Source organism: Phalacrocorax aristotelis, chromosome 6, assembly GCF_949628215.1.
Source record: "Phalacrocorax aristotelis chromosome 6, bGulAri2.1, whole genome shotgun sequence".
NCBI lineage: Eukaryota > Metazoa > Chordata > Aves > Suliformes > Phalacrocoracidae > Phalacrocorax > Phalacrocorax aristotelis.
In genome coordinates this window covers 56,232,156-56,249,118 of record NC_134281.1, presented here as the reverse complement: position 1 = coordinate 56,249,118, position 16,963 = coordinate 56,232,156, and positions in this window count along the sequence as shown.

Below are 16,963 nucleotides of genomic sequence, written 5' to 3'. Positions count from 1 at the left end.
ACCTGGCCATGGCTCCAGGACTGAGGGGGAATGTTGCCTCTGGGTTCGTGGCATTATTTCAAAACAAAGAGAAAGAAACCTAAATCTCCTACTGTTTAACTGAGGAAACAGGAGCTTAACAGTGATTAAAAAGTCCTTCCACCTCCCCCCAAAAATCGGCTGAGCTCCAGTCGGAAGGTTTTACCTGGGGCTTTCCTGGAGGTCACCTGTGCCCCGTGAGTGACATCCCAGTCTCTGCTTGAGCCTGGCAGGGCAGTGAAAGTGTCAAGCACCTCTGAGCGATGAGAGGGATACCAGGGAGGGAGATTTGTGCCACTTAATTAGCAGCACTTTGATGGTTTCTGCAGCCCACAGTAACCTCCACAAGACCTGCACTGAAGGAGAGGTATTTGGGGATCTGTGGTGGAAGCCAGAAGCTGATTTATTTGAGCTCTTCTTTCTCTGAGCATCGAGTGTATAGCTCCTCTAGCTCCCTTTAGAGATCATGCCACCCACTGTCCAGACCGGGCAGCCCAGTGTCAAAAGGAAAGGGCCCTTTTGCCCATCACTGTCATATAATTCAGGCCCCAAATCTGAGCCTTCTAAAATGTGAGAAAATGAGAGATTCGATTATCCATATGGATCACTCTGGATTTATTCCAGATTGCTTCATTAATAGCAATCAAAGACATCACTTTAATGGATTTTTTATCCTCAAAATTATGAGCACGAGGAATTTGTTCTGGTTATTGATTTTGAAAAGGCTTTTGATTCTCTTCAATAGCCTTAACTTATTTCAGATTTAGGTAACAGTAGGATTTGGTCTTAAATATGTTAGATAGGTCAATCTCCTTTATTCAAATCCACAGTTATGTTAAAACTAATGACCGTAGTTTGAAGATGATTTATATACTGGGGCTTAGACAGGAGAGTCCTTTTTCTCCGATACTTCTGCTGTTACAGAGCAGCCTTTGTTTTGGGAGAAGTCAGTGTTTTTAAGGGAAAAGTCAGTGATGTTTTCCATTCTGCCCTTAGTTGGAGAATATGTTATTTTTTTTGGTGAAGATTTTTAGATATTATCCTGGAAGTCACTGAATGTTCATGTTTCTTCTTTGTTAATTGGGGTAAAACTCTTAAAGCCATTAGGCGATTTAAATGTAGCTCTATCTGAGCAATATCCTTTATTGGATCCCCCATTATCCTTTAAACATCTTGGTGTGCAAGGGGATAAAATTAGAAAGAATTTGTTTGCTTTAAATTGCCAGCCTCTGCTTGATAAAACTATTAGCTATTTAGCTAATTGGACTGCTCTTCCATTATCATTAATTGGCAGAATTGATACAATTAAAATAGGGGCTTTATCTAAAGTGTTTGTGTTTTTTTCTGAGGTATTCCCATCAAGTTCCCTAACATGGTCAGGGAGCCTTACATTCTGCAGTTAGTTTTGCTTTCAGGGTTAGAGGTAAATTTAAGATTAATTTTGAAACTCTGCAACTTCTCATAGAGTCAGCTGGACTGGCTCCTACTAATTTTATTGTTGGTTTTGGCTGCCCTGGTACAACATGTTGTTTCGTGATTTAGACAATCCCCAGCATTATGCGGCTCTGGAGTGCGTGGGGCAACGCAACCACAGGCTGAGCAAAATCAGGCCCTCAGAGCACACCCCCTACTTTGCAGAAGGTCACGGCAAGGCTTCCTCCCAGGGCTGGGTCCTGCAAGGTGCTAAACACCCATTATTCCCTGACCCACCAAACCATTTTAACACAGCCATAACTTTTAAGCACACATACAGGCCCAGTGATGCCAGTTAGCTTACTCATACTAGCAAAGTTAAACAAAGGCTGTGCTTGGTTGGGGCTACAGTAATCATCACCTTGTCGGTTTGAGACTCCCACATGAATCCATTGCAAAATAGCACGTGTTCTTCCTTTACACCCCGGCTGTGCTCTCAGCTGATGCTGCCCTCTAAATGAGCAGGGGGAAGGCACTGGGTTTTGAGGAGAGGCTCTGCCAATCCTTCCCTTCCCCTGTGGTCAAAGCAGTGAGAAACTGCACCCTCTGTTCCTGCCATCCCTGGTGGACAGGCCACCTTTTTTTAGGCTGCTAGTACAAATCGTGCTTCTCCCACCTAACGCTATGGTTCATGTCAGCCATTAGCCTCAAACAAAGGAATGGGCCACAAGAAAATTAAAACCAAATCACGCCTCTACCAAGGGGAGCTCTCATTGACAAGTAGGGCCTCTCTTGCCAGAATTAGTCATCTGGGTCTGCCTTTTGCACCAGAGGCTGACAAAACCAGAGGATGATTAATTGGATTTAATGATTAATTAATAGGACCAAGAGGAGGTCACCCCTCCCATACAGCTGGCCAGTGCGGGCAGTTTCTAAATCACACCATGAGGGTAGTGGCTACATCACTGAATACCACCACAGCCTCTGCTTCATCTCCATCACAATTTTATATAGTGCTACATTTGTCCTTCACCACCCAAACGTGCTCTTATACTGGGACTTCCTTATGTTGCAAGCCATGAAGAGCTGGGTCTATTGCTGTTTAAAGCTGATTAAAACAACTTGTATCTAAAATATAAAATTGTTTTATGCAAAATAAATTCAAACATGTTTTATCTATAAAATATAAGCAAATATAATGATATAAGGTTTTAACTAAAAAAACTAATCAATCAGGTCCATTCTCATAGGCATGACCCAATATGTATGTAACAGGTATGAACACTGGAACAACCTTGATGCAATACTGCTCTGCTTAATTCGAGTTATTGTAGTTTTTAGGCTGTTTCAAAGTCATTTCATGAAACACATCATGCTTCATGGGTTAATCCTGATTTAGCTGTGATGCTTTGCTTTTGGGTATTATCTAAATTGTTTTGCCCATCTCTTCTTCATTCATTTTGTCTGTCACGAATATCATTCTGCATGGGTTTCACTCATACAATTATTTGTATTTAAATTATACATCTCTTTAAGGAGATAGACCCGTCAAGTTATACAATACCCCGTGGCACAAAGAATGAGGCATTGTTTATTTTTGCATAAAGAGCCGTGAAGATGGAGCACACAGTTTATAAAATACTCATGAATTATTTGGATATTTGACCTTAAATCAGCCTCAATCCAGCTAAGCTTGGTAGCCAATGGAATTGAAATGTAATGGATAGTAGCCCAGGAGCCAACTATATCGTAGGTCTAGCTTGCACACCTTGTCCCTCACTGACAACCTCAGCCGAGCGCCTTTGCACTGAGTGGCTGATGAAGTACCTCACCGCAGAGTCACGGGGCTACCTTCTCGCCACCTCGGGGACGGAATATAGCATGGACTAAGGTTGAACTGCTGCTCCAGGTCTTGGGACACTCCTTCTAGGGAGAAAGAAAGCACCTGAGTCTCGAGGGCTAAGAACCTGGCGTGTCTCACGAAAATGAAATGCTCTGTAATGAAAGTCACCTTGGGCTGTGGGGCCTGTTGCAGCTCCCTCAGGACAAACGTGCACTCCCACAAGTGCTGTTAAAACCCCACACTCCCGCTGACTTCCCCGTGGCTCAGGGAAAGAGGAGGGGGGGAGCAGAAACAAAACCCCTTAGAATAAGAGTCTAAAAGACAACTACCTCACAGTACTAAATGCACTGATCTGTGCTGATTTGTATTTCTGGATTAACTGCAGTAAATAAGGAGCATCACACTGGTGTAAAACTCACGTGAAGGAGATGAGAATCAAGGCCAGTGGGAAGAGAGGAGCTGCAATGCAGGAGCCGACCCTCCCTGTGCAACATTTAAGGTATATTAGGTCCCAAATCTCCTTAATGCAAGCAGTGCTGTTTATTTGCTTCCATCAGCTGTGAATTTGGCTTATTGTCACCAGTACAAGAAGAGTCCAGAGTAAGGGACATTCCTGGGCTGAAACATTACTGCGGCATAGCAACCCCTTTCCCTTGTTTGAAAGTAGAGATATAACTCTGTATATCATTAACTAAGACAATAATAAATTAATAAAATAGCCAAGTAATAGTGCTGTAATGCTTTCATGTATGAATTGGAATGTGAATACTCAGCTTTTCATTTCATGGTTGAAAAATACATGAGTTGACCCAAATATTAATTTCTGCATTTCAATCATTTACATATCATGGGTCAATAATCATTTCTTGCACAAATGACTTTTCAAATGAGAAGCAGTATATTGTAATGGTCCATCATATTTACAAACGTCTCATTGTTTTCCCAATTTAGTACTTAGTATTTAAAATATACTGGACCAGATATTGTTTGCCAAATGCAATACAAAAATGGCTCATGTAAAATGCAGGGACTATTTTCTTTTACTATTATCCATAATTTATACTGTTCATAAACCATGGAGTGGCATGTCTGTGCCCCTGGCAGGCCCAGGTCCCCACTTTGAAACAGGCATGGTTTTCCAGCAATGGTTCAGGAGACCTAACACCTCTCTCTGCTCTTTCCTGACCTTAAAAATCTCACCCCTCTGAGGAGCAATCCCACTGAAGATCCAGCACTGTCAGAAGGGCTAATGGTGTTTTTTCTGAGAAGTTTCAAACATCCCAAGATTTCTTTACAGCATGCAATGACATCCAACAAAATGCCTAGGGTGTCTTTTTTCAATTACTTTACAAAGCTGAAATAATATAAATAGCCTTGCTTTTTACTTACTGGTATTGAACTCAGTCCATCATTTTGTGCTGTTCATTGTTTCCTCATATCCCACCCCTTTATTAGCCAACATATCCCAACAGAAACCTTGTGTCTTGGAGTAAATAGTCTTCAAGTCCTGAATTAATCAGGGACCAGTGCAACATACATACGCTGCCCAGCAAGATGAATTTACACATCTGCCTTTTCCCCTAATTATAATTCCAGAGGTTGAATGTCAACAGCATATGTGTATATCCTCATAGAGGCATTGAAACACACACATACAGGCGTACACACTGTACATTAATCTCTCTCAGCTTATCTGTTGCTGTCTTTAATTTGTATACTTCAAAATTTAGTGGTGAGGTCATTTATTAGACTGTTTCTGTGAGTTTTGTGTAGTGATAAGAAAGCGGTAACATGCAATTTGTTTTTATAGAACTCACTTTTATAAGTATGATCTAATATTTCCTTTCTTTAACTGAACAGTGAGGAAGAAGAGCTTTCAGAGCTAACTAAGAGTTAACTGGCTACATTTCAACTGTCACCATTGTCTTACATCTACATAGAGAGCTGGAGAGAGCCAGAGAGATGTAAGTACAGCAGGCCACTGGGAAAAAACATTTATAAGTAGAAATTTCTCCTCAGAAGCCTCAGAGCAAATCTTTCCAGTTTGTCTTGATTTTTTCTTTCCCTATTTTTTAAACACAACGTGTGGTGGAAACGATTGTTATTATCCAAAGGACCTTACTTGCTGGCTCGCTGCATCTCTGTTTATGAAATGCCATAACAAAAGTGAGCTCACGCTTGTGTGCTTCCAATGCGTGATGTTCCTGTGTGCCAGATGGGCACTTTCATGACTGTATGAGCGTGGATTATTTCATTTCCTACATCTGGGACTCCAAATGGCTGCACAGAATGCCACAGGAGAGAGGCACAGATCTTCAGCTGGGGAAACCTACCTTCACAGGGGAACCGGCTACATCAGAGGGGATGAGGCAGAGAAGCCCCAAGTGATATCTGAAAGTTCACATAAACCAGGGCCATAAGGGAAACCTTTAGAACCAGGAACAAGACAAAAATAAACAATAACTAATGCTGGATGTCAGCTGCGGAGAGGGGGGAGGGAAAATAAACCATAAGCAGTTTCTTGTCTGGCCACAGAAGATGTGTTTGGAATGCTGTTTTATATTTCAGCTCAGAAACTCTGCTGTGACCTTCAGATATCGCTGGGTATTACAAGTTCTACACATAGCCAGAGAGAAATATCCCAAGGAGAGCTGGCATGTACCACGCCATACTAGTTAATGTTGACTGCGTATTGCTCTCAGTCCATTCCAGAACTGTGACCAGGCAGCCTTGTAAAAACACTGCAGAATCCTACAGTAACAGTCAGGAATGCTACAGTTTGTCATAAAGCTATTGCAGGATTTGGGATAATTACTTGTTTGTTTGTAGGATAAAAGGATGCTTTCCCTTTTTTTTTTAAGCCCAAAACAATGACAGCAGATCCTCAGCATAGTGAGGACCTGGCTCACTACGCTTCTGCAGTATATGTTGCATTTCAGAGCCAGCAAACGGGAGGAGGTGGTAAGAAGAGATGGAATAGCCTGTCCTACATGTTTGATTGAATTAGCTGTAGTAGAAAAAAATATATAGTAAAGCCAGTGGCTTCCTTAAGATGAAAGAGAGCAAGCCCCCAAAAGAGAACAAATGGAAAAAGTAATGAACAAAAGAAAGTAAGAGCTTGTGACACAAAGTAAGAAAAATAAACAGCAGTTGACTTAACTATTTTGCATAAGATATTTACAAACCACAGCATATTACTGTTTGCTTTATGCATTTTCACATCCTGCTCAGTTTAAAGCAGTAATTTTCTGCAAGGACAACAGAGGGAAAAAAAATGCTTTACACTGCTTATATTAATTACATTTTTTCATTACCCGTCATGTTTTCTACAGGCTTGTGTATTATTACTGTAAAATGTAATGAAACAGAAAAAGAAAAAAAGAATGGACTTCTGGGAAATTTTCCAATTCTTGAAATGCAATGTTAATTGAGTGCTATTTTTAGGTCATCACAGATAGAGCTGAACCCATTGCCATCAGTGCACAGAATGGGGACAGCCCAGGTGCAACACAAACTGGGTGAGGGTATCGGTTTCTACTGATGGAGAAAATGGGAGAGAAACTAACTCCCCAGAGGGGCGGTTCTGCTTGGGTTTGGGGCAGTTTCTATTTCTCTATGTAAAATTCTCAAAGCAGAAGTGAGGGGGAAGGGTGCAGGGCTGGCATGGGTCCAGGACCCACCGTGACCATGGGCGCTCCTGAAGGAAGCCCAGTGACTCCTATGACAGGAGGGCAGAGCAAATGAAAGTGAGAATCTCTCCCTGGTTTGGTGGCTGACTTCCAGCTCTGGGAGGGAGGGCACTCTGAAAGTCAACATAAAATAAAGTCCCCCCAATCGTATCAGAAACGTGATCCCTTTAATTTATAGATCTCCTAAAAGGCTGCCAAAAATCAATTATTTTAATTTGTATATAGTGCTGCCATGGTCTGATTCAAGTTCTTTTGAAGTATTTTTAAACAGCCATTGCACAAAGCCATCCTCTTTCCCATATGCAAAATATGAATTGAAAACCACAATTTCTCACGGTCGCTTTGATCGCGAGAAAAGACACACAGGACTCTGCAAGCAAATCTGAGGCCCCCCGCTAAGTCCTTTAACTGGGTACCTTTACTCTTAGTCCCAAGAATCTGTGTAGCTCTACTGCTCCCTGTGTTATCTGCCTCTTCCCCCAAAGAGTGCGGCGAAGGTGTTTGAGCCCATAACAGCTTGTGAAGACCAGAGGAAATTGTTATTGGTACTTGTGGGTGGGTGGAGGTTCCCTTTGAAACAGGAGGAGTGGAAAATCTTTGGCGTGCACTTACCAGGGCCATAATGAAAGGGGAGAGAGCATCCCACATGGGGGAAGGCAACGTTATCTCCACAAAGCTGTTCATTCTCCGTAAAAGCACTGTAAACGCAAGAGCCTGACACAGACATTACAGCAGCCAGTCTAAATCACCAGGTAGCATCTTTGGGAACAACTGAGGTTAATGCAAATGGTTTTCTACCCACTTCGGCCCCACACACATAACAATCTGGAAAAGCAGTCATGACCAGTTGATACAATTACCAAGAAAGTCCACCCAGTTCTTCTGTTTGTTTTGGTGCTACTGGAGAGCTGGTAAACAACCTGTAGGTGTAAGAGACACCTCTCCACCAGTACTGGCCCCCGGTTATCAAAGGCATTTTGGGCAGGTTCCTAAACAAAGACCCTTAAGCACCCAAATTCCTGAGATGATCTGGTCCCTTTAACCTTGGAATAAATAGCTTGCATTCTAGCCTCTTCTTTATCCACTACAAGTTTCTTTGCTTTTATGTGGTTCAGTTAGTCCCTTGAGGGTCCAGGCTCATCCTTTTTCCAATCTCAGCTCAAGAATCCTGGATATGCCCAAGGGCCAGATGAAATAGCAGGCATCAGTGCTCCCCTGGGTGTGGCAGTGTGGCTCTCCTTGGCCTGTGCGGTAGCATGGGCCTCAGCTAGCCGTGGTGAACTTGTCTTCACTTCTTGCCTATCTTCAAATCTCCACCCTCCCCTTAAGTCACATAAGCTGTGACTTATCAACAATACACCTCAGTGCATTCCAGATGTGTCTCCCCACCCCATTCCCCAGCAGATTTGACACTGGTATAGCAGTGTTACAGATCTGCCTGGCAAGGCTTAGATGGATAAAAAACCAAAGCAAAACACAAAGTGAAGAGTTAGTTTGCTCTCCAAACATCTCTAGCAGTAAGATAGAAGTGATAAATCATATATATAAGCCAACATGATTTTCTCTTATCTGACACATTGAATTAGAGACTGTTGCACTCAAACACTTATAGCAAAATTGACAAACACTTCCTTTTAGGAAGGCTGCACCAAAGCTATTAACTTTTATAGTCAAAGACCATTTAAAGCCAAGGCAAGGCACGTGCATTAGCAGACACTGCCACGCACCCGCACGCAAGGTGTCTGAACTGTGATACTCTATTTGCAAATCAAGAAAGAAATCCTGCTCCTTTTGACTATGCTTGTCTTGCCTCCAGCAGCGATGCCAGCATTTGAACTTCGGTTAGCCAAGCCAAGTGCCTCCACCTGCTGCAGCCGCACCGTGGGCCTTAGCTCATTGTTGGCTTGTCGGCATTATACTTCATCAAGACCAATCTCGAGCCTGACAGCTAACCCCATATTTTCATATCTGACCATGACAGACACCGTTTTGTATTTAGAGTTATTCCCTTTTGCTAGAAAAATTGATCTGGATCCAAAGCTCTCCAAGTGAGAGTCACAACATTTTTCCACAAAGGACCCGGTTTTGTTCTTTCGCAAGGATTCAGTTTTCCTCAGCACCCCAAGTTCTTCTTGTAGGCAGCAGTCCAGAAATAGCAGGGCTCCTTTGCAGACCACTGCAGCCAATTTTTTTGTAGTGGGGTGATAGGAGCAAGTGGTGGAGGGTATGGAAAGAACAAAGGGAGCTTTTTTACCTCACGGGGTCTCCCAGAGCATGGACAGTCTGACCCAAGCCAGCTGGATCCCACTACACCACCCATGGGGAACGGCTGCCATGTGAGCCAGCCCCTTCAATGCTCAAGCTACTGGGGAAAGGGCAAGAAATAATATTATTCCAAGTCAAACCCATTGCATAAATCAGGAAGTCGGTATTCAGATGGCAATTCAGGCTTGAGATAATGTCCTAAGATACATGTAACCACTGATTTCTATGGGAATTTTGCCATAGCTTTCACCAGGACTAGGATTTCATCTCAGGGAGTTTTCATTTTTCCACTTGATTAGGTGGCACGTGTCCTCTGTTGAAAGACGGTCACAGTGCACCTGAAGAATTGCAGTAATAAGCCGGTCAAGGAGGCTTTGCAGGATGGACCCATGGAGACTGCAGTCATTTGACTGGATCAATAGGTGGGATTTCATCAGAGAGAGGGGATTCAAATGTCACTTCGAAAATTTCACTTCAATGTGTTCATTTTCTGTTTCAGCTGTGTTGGGAATGGCCTGTAGATTTAAACTCTGACTCAGAGCAGGAGAAATGAGGATCCATTAATTCTTATGAAAAAAATGCCATTCCAGGCCATAGCCCTAACACAAATGAATTTGGCATGTTCAGGAGTGGACCATCACTCCCATGATTAAATCAATGGTTATAATTTAAGCTTTGGTCAGATGAGGCCTCAAGCTTGCAGAGCATGCACCAAATGTTTGTTAGTGTTTAGGCAGTCAGATGGGTACTGACTACAGCCCAGTGCTCCCAAAGAGTTTAGTTGTCTTGATCCGAGGAAGCAATAGGCAAAGTGCTTAAACATGTTTCAGGCTCTGGGATTTTCAAAAGCCCATGTGTTCCCAACTCCCAGTGGCAACAAGGAGCCTGGAAGCTTTAAAAATTTGAAGTAGGCACTGATCTGCATCCAGAGGTGCTCAAATATCTGTGGAAATCTGCCTCTAATTTATCCAGCAGGCCTGTACGTCTGGGTCACATTTCAAACCACAAGCACTTTACATGGCACTACTCTGCAAACTCTGCTCCTTTGCGTAGCTGTGGGTAAAAAAGGAGGGAGAATGTGTTATGGACCTCAGCTGACAGGAAAATGGCATAAGTAGTGATGCGCTAGCCAGGATGTTAGAAGATGCCATTGTATACATCAAATGCCCAACCCAATCAACCTGGGGTAGTTACATTTTCTGATTTAAAGGTTTTGCAGATGAGAAGCTTCCCAGCCTCTGTGTGTCCCCTGTCGAGGATCTGCACTGCTGCAGGTGAAGAAGCCCTGCTAGGCAACATGTTCTGCATGCCTGGACATAAAGACTGCTGCTCCTGTGTTGGCACCTAACTTCACGTTACACCCAGGAGGACCTGGGTGCCAAACTGGGTGTCTGTGCTCACACATGAGGCTTTGAAACAGAAAATGTTTCAGGGTTATTTCAGGTAATTAGTCAGGGCCTGCTCCTGAATAATTCTGTAGATGTGCCAGCATGTGACCTGTGTGGTTCCCTTGCAGTCCTACCCAGGCTGTTCTCACCCAAGAGGACGGACATTTGTCATCTAATTGATTAACTCCGTATTATCCAGGAGGGTGCTCACAGCCAGACAGTGAAATGCTTCTAAAGAACAAATCCCAGGATGACCTATGCTGCACACATATGGTGCTGCCTCTGACCCTGCCAGACCAGGGAGGAGAGTGAGCTTCGGAGCCATTAGCTCTGGGCATCAGGGATTTTGAAGTAATACAAGGAAAACGTGGCTGGTGCTCCACTCCATTTTACTGGTTGTATGCCAGTGGAACACTGTTGAAGTCAGTGGAGTTGCACTGCCATAAAACCCAATACAACAGAGCAAGTATCTAGTTCGATATATTCAATGTTGAAGAAAATAATGTTAATGTCAACCGAGTCCAGAGCAGCAGGCAGGACTGACCCCTGGCCTCTCTGATTTGCCTCAGTAGTTTGCACCTTAACCCTATTATTTTCCTCAAGTTTTTTTACCTTGTAATCTTCCTGGGTGTCATCAGACTAAAGTTCACCTCCCAACTAACTCCTCAAAGCCAAGCGTATCCCTGTGTAAATCTTGGGACTGGGATAAAGAATACTATGCTTAAATGGTATCCTTTGAAAGGGGGCGCTGTGCATAAAAAAGGCCTGCCATGTTCCCATCAGAAGGGTGAGCTGAAGACTGGGGGACTGGAAACACTGACTGCAGCCAATTTCTTTTTTTTCTATTTGTTAATCCACCTTGTCCAAACAATATGAACATTTGGTGCATTTAGCTCTAAATATGTCAAATGCTCCTTTAGTAAAGAACTTCCAAAACCTAAAATCATCTCTTAAGATCAAATTCATTGCCTGAGCTCAAAATTATTCTTCTCTACACAAATAAACACACACACACTTGCGTACTTTGTCTGCGCTGCAGGAATTGTCCTGGGATAGCACTGTGCTATGTGTAGCCCTGCTAGAAACCCTGGCTTTCTGATACCAAAAGAGTGCTGCAAATATTAACACATTATTGAGAGTAATGGGGGAAAAAGGAGGAATGATTATCCCAGAATGTAACAAATCTAAAAATAAATTGGCTTCGTTTTCACCTATTGCAGACCAATGGGGGTAAAACAACTTTAATTAGTGTAACAGGACAATAGGAATGAAATTGGCTTGGTCACAAGATTTTTGTGGGATGACACTGACGGTATTACTATCCAACTTCAAAGATTTGGAAAGATGTGGCTGCTAACACTGGAGAATAGAAACCTGTTTTTCATCAACTAGGCTGGCCTGACAAATTAAGTCTGTGGAGTCATTAGATTAAGATAAGAGCTTATCTCCTAGACTGACATTTATTCAGAGGTTTTTATGCTGCTCGGCTAGTAATTAGTGCAGTTGAATTTTTAACACTGCTTTGTCCAGTCATTAGACAAATTTAATATATATACAGTTTTGATTAAAATAAAAAACAATCTAAAAATCCAAGAATACTAAATCATTAGCTTGGAAAGGTTTTGATTTGTGGAAGAGTTGAGATGATGCTAAAAATCTTCAAGCGGGTCAGAAGTGCTTCTGCTGTTGACTCATTTCCATACGCAGATTGAGAGGCCCCTTAAACTAAATTTTTAGGCACTAAGCAGCAGATATCTGTAGCAAATCTGTAATTTCTTTCATGCCCATCCATTTTGCAATTCTGCTGCTTTACAGGGGCAAGAATACAGTGAAGGCTGCACTCCTGCTCATTAACGCTTGTCTGCCTTCTTCGGCACTCAGGTTGGGATTTCTGTGGGGGAGTTTCAAAAGGATTCTTCTCTCATATGGCTGATTTCATGGGATAAGGTTTATTTTTCCTGTCCTAATTTTCTTGTAATAACAGATGGATTGTTCCACAGTAAACCAATGCATTACTTTTGGACACATGTTTTAACATTGCTTTAGACTAACAAATCTCACTTTCTTTTGAACAGCTTATTTTGAGTAACTGAGGATCAGAATTGGATTAATATTTAGTGATTAAATGGATGAGTGTTTGTTTATGAACTTTGACAGGTTTGTTACAGCTACATCCTGTTATTGCTGTTACAGTGTTTGTTTTGTCCGAAGTGCGGCCATCTCAGCATCTAGAGTTGTTACCTTTAGAAATGCACAGGCAAGGGGAGTTCATGGTAACAAGTTATGGTTCATCCAACTGCTTTATTCCTAAGATTGCTGGCTTTCATGGAAGAAAAAAAAAAAAAAGACTCTGGAAAGGCCCAGCTGATCTCAGACTGCCTATCTGGAAAATAGACGATCCTCCTTTACATTCTACACGTTACTGCCAAGATCTGGACTTCCACAGGCCCAGAGCAGTTGTTTGCAGAGGGTGACCGGCGTTGCCGCTCGCCTGCACTCCTGAGCCCGAAGCGGCAGTGGTAGAGCAGGACACAGCCTCTCAGGCCAGCTGGGGCCCAGGCCTGCATGCCAGCTTTTCGTGTCCACTTTTGTGGGCTTGGGTTTTCCTGGCATTTATATGACCCCAAAGCATGAGAGGAGTTAAGCATCACATAAGCAGGACAGCTGCTCCATGGTGCTTCAGATGGGAAAGGAGGCACGAGGCAGGGAGTGAAGCCCCGCTGCCCTCCACTTTCTGAGACAGACCAACGACCTAGACCTGCCCTGAGTCCTGTTTCAAACTAGGTGTTTTTAGCCCTCTGTGATGCTAAGACCCCTGATACTTCCCACTGGATGTGTGAAACCCTATATAGTAAATTTAAGCTTCATGACAGTCACTGCCAGTGGGCACCCCACCATCCCTGGTCTGCAGATGAGACCTCAGCTTGTTGTCAGGAGTGCCTAGAGTTGGAGATGGAGACAATATATGTGGCAATGCTCATAAAATGGTCTGGAAAGAAATTTGTGTCAAGCTGGACTACTTGGACCAGTCCTCCAAAAGCTTCAAGTACTGTTTGGCAGACAAATTTTTTCCTCTCTAAATTTTAGCTGTTAATGCTGCCTTTGCTGTCAACCAAGTCAAAAATCCCACAGAACTCCCAATGTATAACTTGCTTCCTGGCTGGGGTGCCCCAGCAGAGAGCAGTGGAAGCTGTGTGAGGGCAAGACCAATTTCTGATGTCTCCAGGGAGGAGCGTGGCCTGAACAGAGGGAGGGGGAGGGATTAAAATTCAAGCTCCCCAGGATTTGTGGCAGTAGCATCCCTATTTTCCTGGGTTTGTTTACTTTCCTGTGTTGTGCATTGCTACTTTGTACATTGCTAAAGAAGCTGGATTGTGTCAGCGCTACCCGGGCAAGCTTCAGTCTGTGAAGCTGTTAGATAAAAGGGGAAAAGTTGCCATCACCCCTGCACAAGCAGACACAAAGCCAAAGAAAGCCCACACCTTTAGGACAAAAAAACAGCTAATATGAAACTATCAACACCTCCTTTTGATGGGCTGTAGAGGTAACAGCATACAGGTGTCTTGATGCTGTGTGTCACAGCTGTCCATCAACAGTGCTGGCTCATGGGGCAGTTCCCTGGCCCCAGAGCCATTTCAGACACCTCCTAACCTGCTGCCCATCCATGGGGTTTTGTCTTACAGACTGCCGCCATCCTCCTGTACTTCCATGTGAGATACCATTGACCTGCACCTTTGCCTTGGCTCAACAATTTAAAGACAACTGCTACTTGATGGTGCACACCAAATGAATTATTAGTCTTGGTTCTGGCCTAAGTGTCTGGAGACTGAGACCTTCACTGGCCCCACACAGAAGGTCAAGGGCTGACAGAAGCACTAGCAAAAGAGAAGTCCCAACAGGTCAAGGGAAGGGGCATTGCAGACTAATAAACTCCGTTTCTACAAGGAGAACTTTGTTCAACTTCTGATGCCAGAAAGGACAGCCTGGACTGGCAGGTAAATCTCCCTGAAGATAGCGGAAATAGAGGTTAGAGCACCATATTTATCTCAGGCTACTTAGTAAATAGTGAGATACTGCAAAAAGAGAACTGAAGATTTAGCAGCAGGAAGGTGTCATTGAACGGCAATAACAGTACAACCATGCTTTTACTCTGCCTTCCATTTGCAGTGTCCCGCCCTCAGGTGGATGATTGCTCCTCAGCATTTGGCCAAGGTCAGACAGGTGAGAGAGAATTTTTTCTCAAGTTTCTAGTGTTCCTAAGCAATTTTTAAAATGAGAGAAAAGGGCAGTAACTTTTTTTAACTGGCTAATCTGTTTTCAGTGTCGCCAGAAAATGCTGCCTGTCAACTTAGGCATCACTCTGATTGTGTTTTGATAGCTTTTGGCTTCTAAGTTTGGTACAAAAAGTACGCGTGTCCCAGAAAATAAAGAAAATATGCTTGCCCTTTTTAACTGGATTCCATAGGCTGAAATTTATCCATGGTAAATGTTTCACAGAACAGTAAATTATGCAGCAGGTTCCACACAAACATCCTTTACTCTCTGAAATGAAGATGAGCACTCAGTAGCACAAGTACATGGTGTAGCCATCCAGCTATTTGTGTTTTCCCCAGGCATTCAACACTTCTCACAAATAACTACACTTTGCACTTCTGTAACACACATCCTGTGACCCCACAGGGCAACTGCAAAGGTGGGGTAAACGCCTCTATTTCTATTTTATAGGTACTTAGCACTTCTGAAATGCAAGCTCAAGGCAGGTTGTGATGAACATCTGAGCTTGGAGGAGCCTTTCTGGAAACCCGATGGAAATTACTTGCTCGAATATTAGTGGTAAGCCAAGTGGTCAGGGGTCAATGTGACTGTTGGAAGGGGGGTTCCCTCACATCATGTGAAAGTCCCTCTCCAATAGCCCAAGCTTCTCCCCATTTTGTTTTTCTGTTGTACAGTATTCATTAAACCCTTTGCCGTGACATGCCATTGCCAGTGTGCCAAATCCTGATCAAATCACATCCTCTGTTCTTCTGTAGCAGATTTGTGAGATAATCTATTATAGATTAATCATTTCAGTCTTATGGTGCAATGTCAAAAATAAATTGGGGTTATGAAGCTGGAGGGGAGCCACTTGGGGGATGGTGTGTTCTCATTGACGCTCCTTATTTGACTTTGAAAACAGTGTCACGATGAGATTTTTGAAGCTGATTGTTACCCCGTGGAATCCAAATCACAAGGTAAAAATGCTGTGGAGTAAGTTTTCATCTCCACAAATATCAGCTCAATGTTGAACTGTAGATGATTTTCAGGCTATTTCCTCACAACATGAAATGTATCTGGGCTGATCCATTACTTCTCTTTAGAATAATAGATGGCAGAAGAATAAATCGAATAAAATAAAAGCCAACCCCTTTTAAGGACTGAATATCTGCTGGAGATGGAGGTATCCAACCCAGGAAAATAATACAGGCCAGGAATACAGCCAAATATGCTGTATGAAAATATTCATTTGCATAATTTTAAATATTCTCTAACATTTTATAAGCTCCCAAATGTCAGGCAGTGAGTAATTTGCCTAGTAGCCCTTGTTACGCTCCCAACTGAATCACAGCAGGTCCTTGGTGTCTCTAAACCAGAGCAGGGTTAGTGCACAGGGAGAGGCTATTCTCCCCCTTAGCTCCCTTGTCTCTTCTGCAAGACAGGAAGATCCACAATCCTCCTTGAATTGGGTATGAACTGAGAAATGAGGCATTTAGTTCTACCTGTGCTGCCATGTACCATCCTCCTAGACAGCAAGGCTTTATCCTGCCATCAGTTATTGAATGCAAACCTACAGTGACTTCATGACATGCTTTACCTTCCGAAGGATGGCAGAATATTGCAGGGAATGCAAGGAATGGAAAAGCACTATTTTTGTTTCAGTTTCTTTTGCTTGGGTGCAAAGTAAATCAAACCAGGCTCCATGCTGAGTGATATATCATATAAACCTTCGATGTGATATGTATCCAGCGATTTGTTTCTCACTACGGTAGCTTTTCACAATCCATAAGTCAGATGGATCGTAGAGAGATTTCCTAGCTTGAAATGCAAAGTGATTTTTTTTAAGATATGCTGGGGATTTTTTCCATTCCAAGAACAGTTACTGAAGAATACAGCTGCAAATATTTGCCAGAGCATACTCACTAATGGTTTAGTCAGAAGGTACGATAGTAACTAAAGTCCCTTACAGAGCTGTTCTTAGCAATTAATGCATTAGAAGTGCACATTCAAGCAACATGAAGACTGTAGCAGTAAAATAACCAACAGAAGAAGATGACTAGCATAGTGCAATTCTGAACTGGTTTGAACTGATC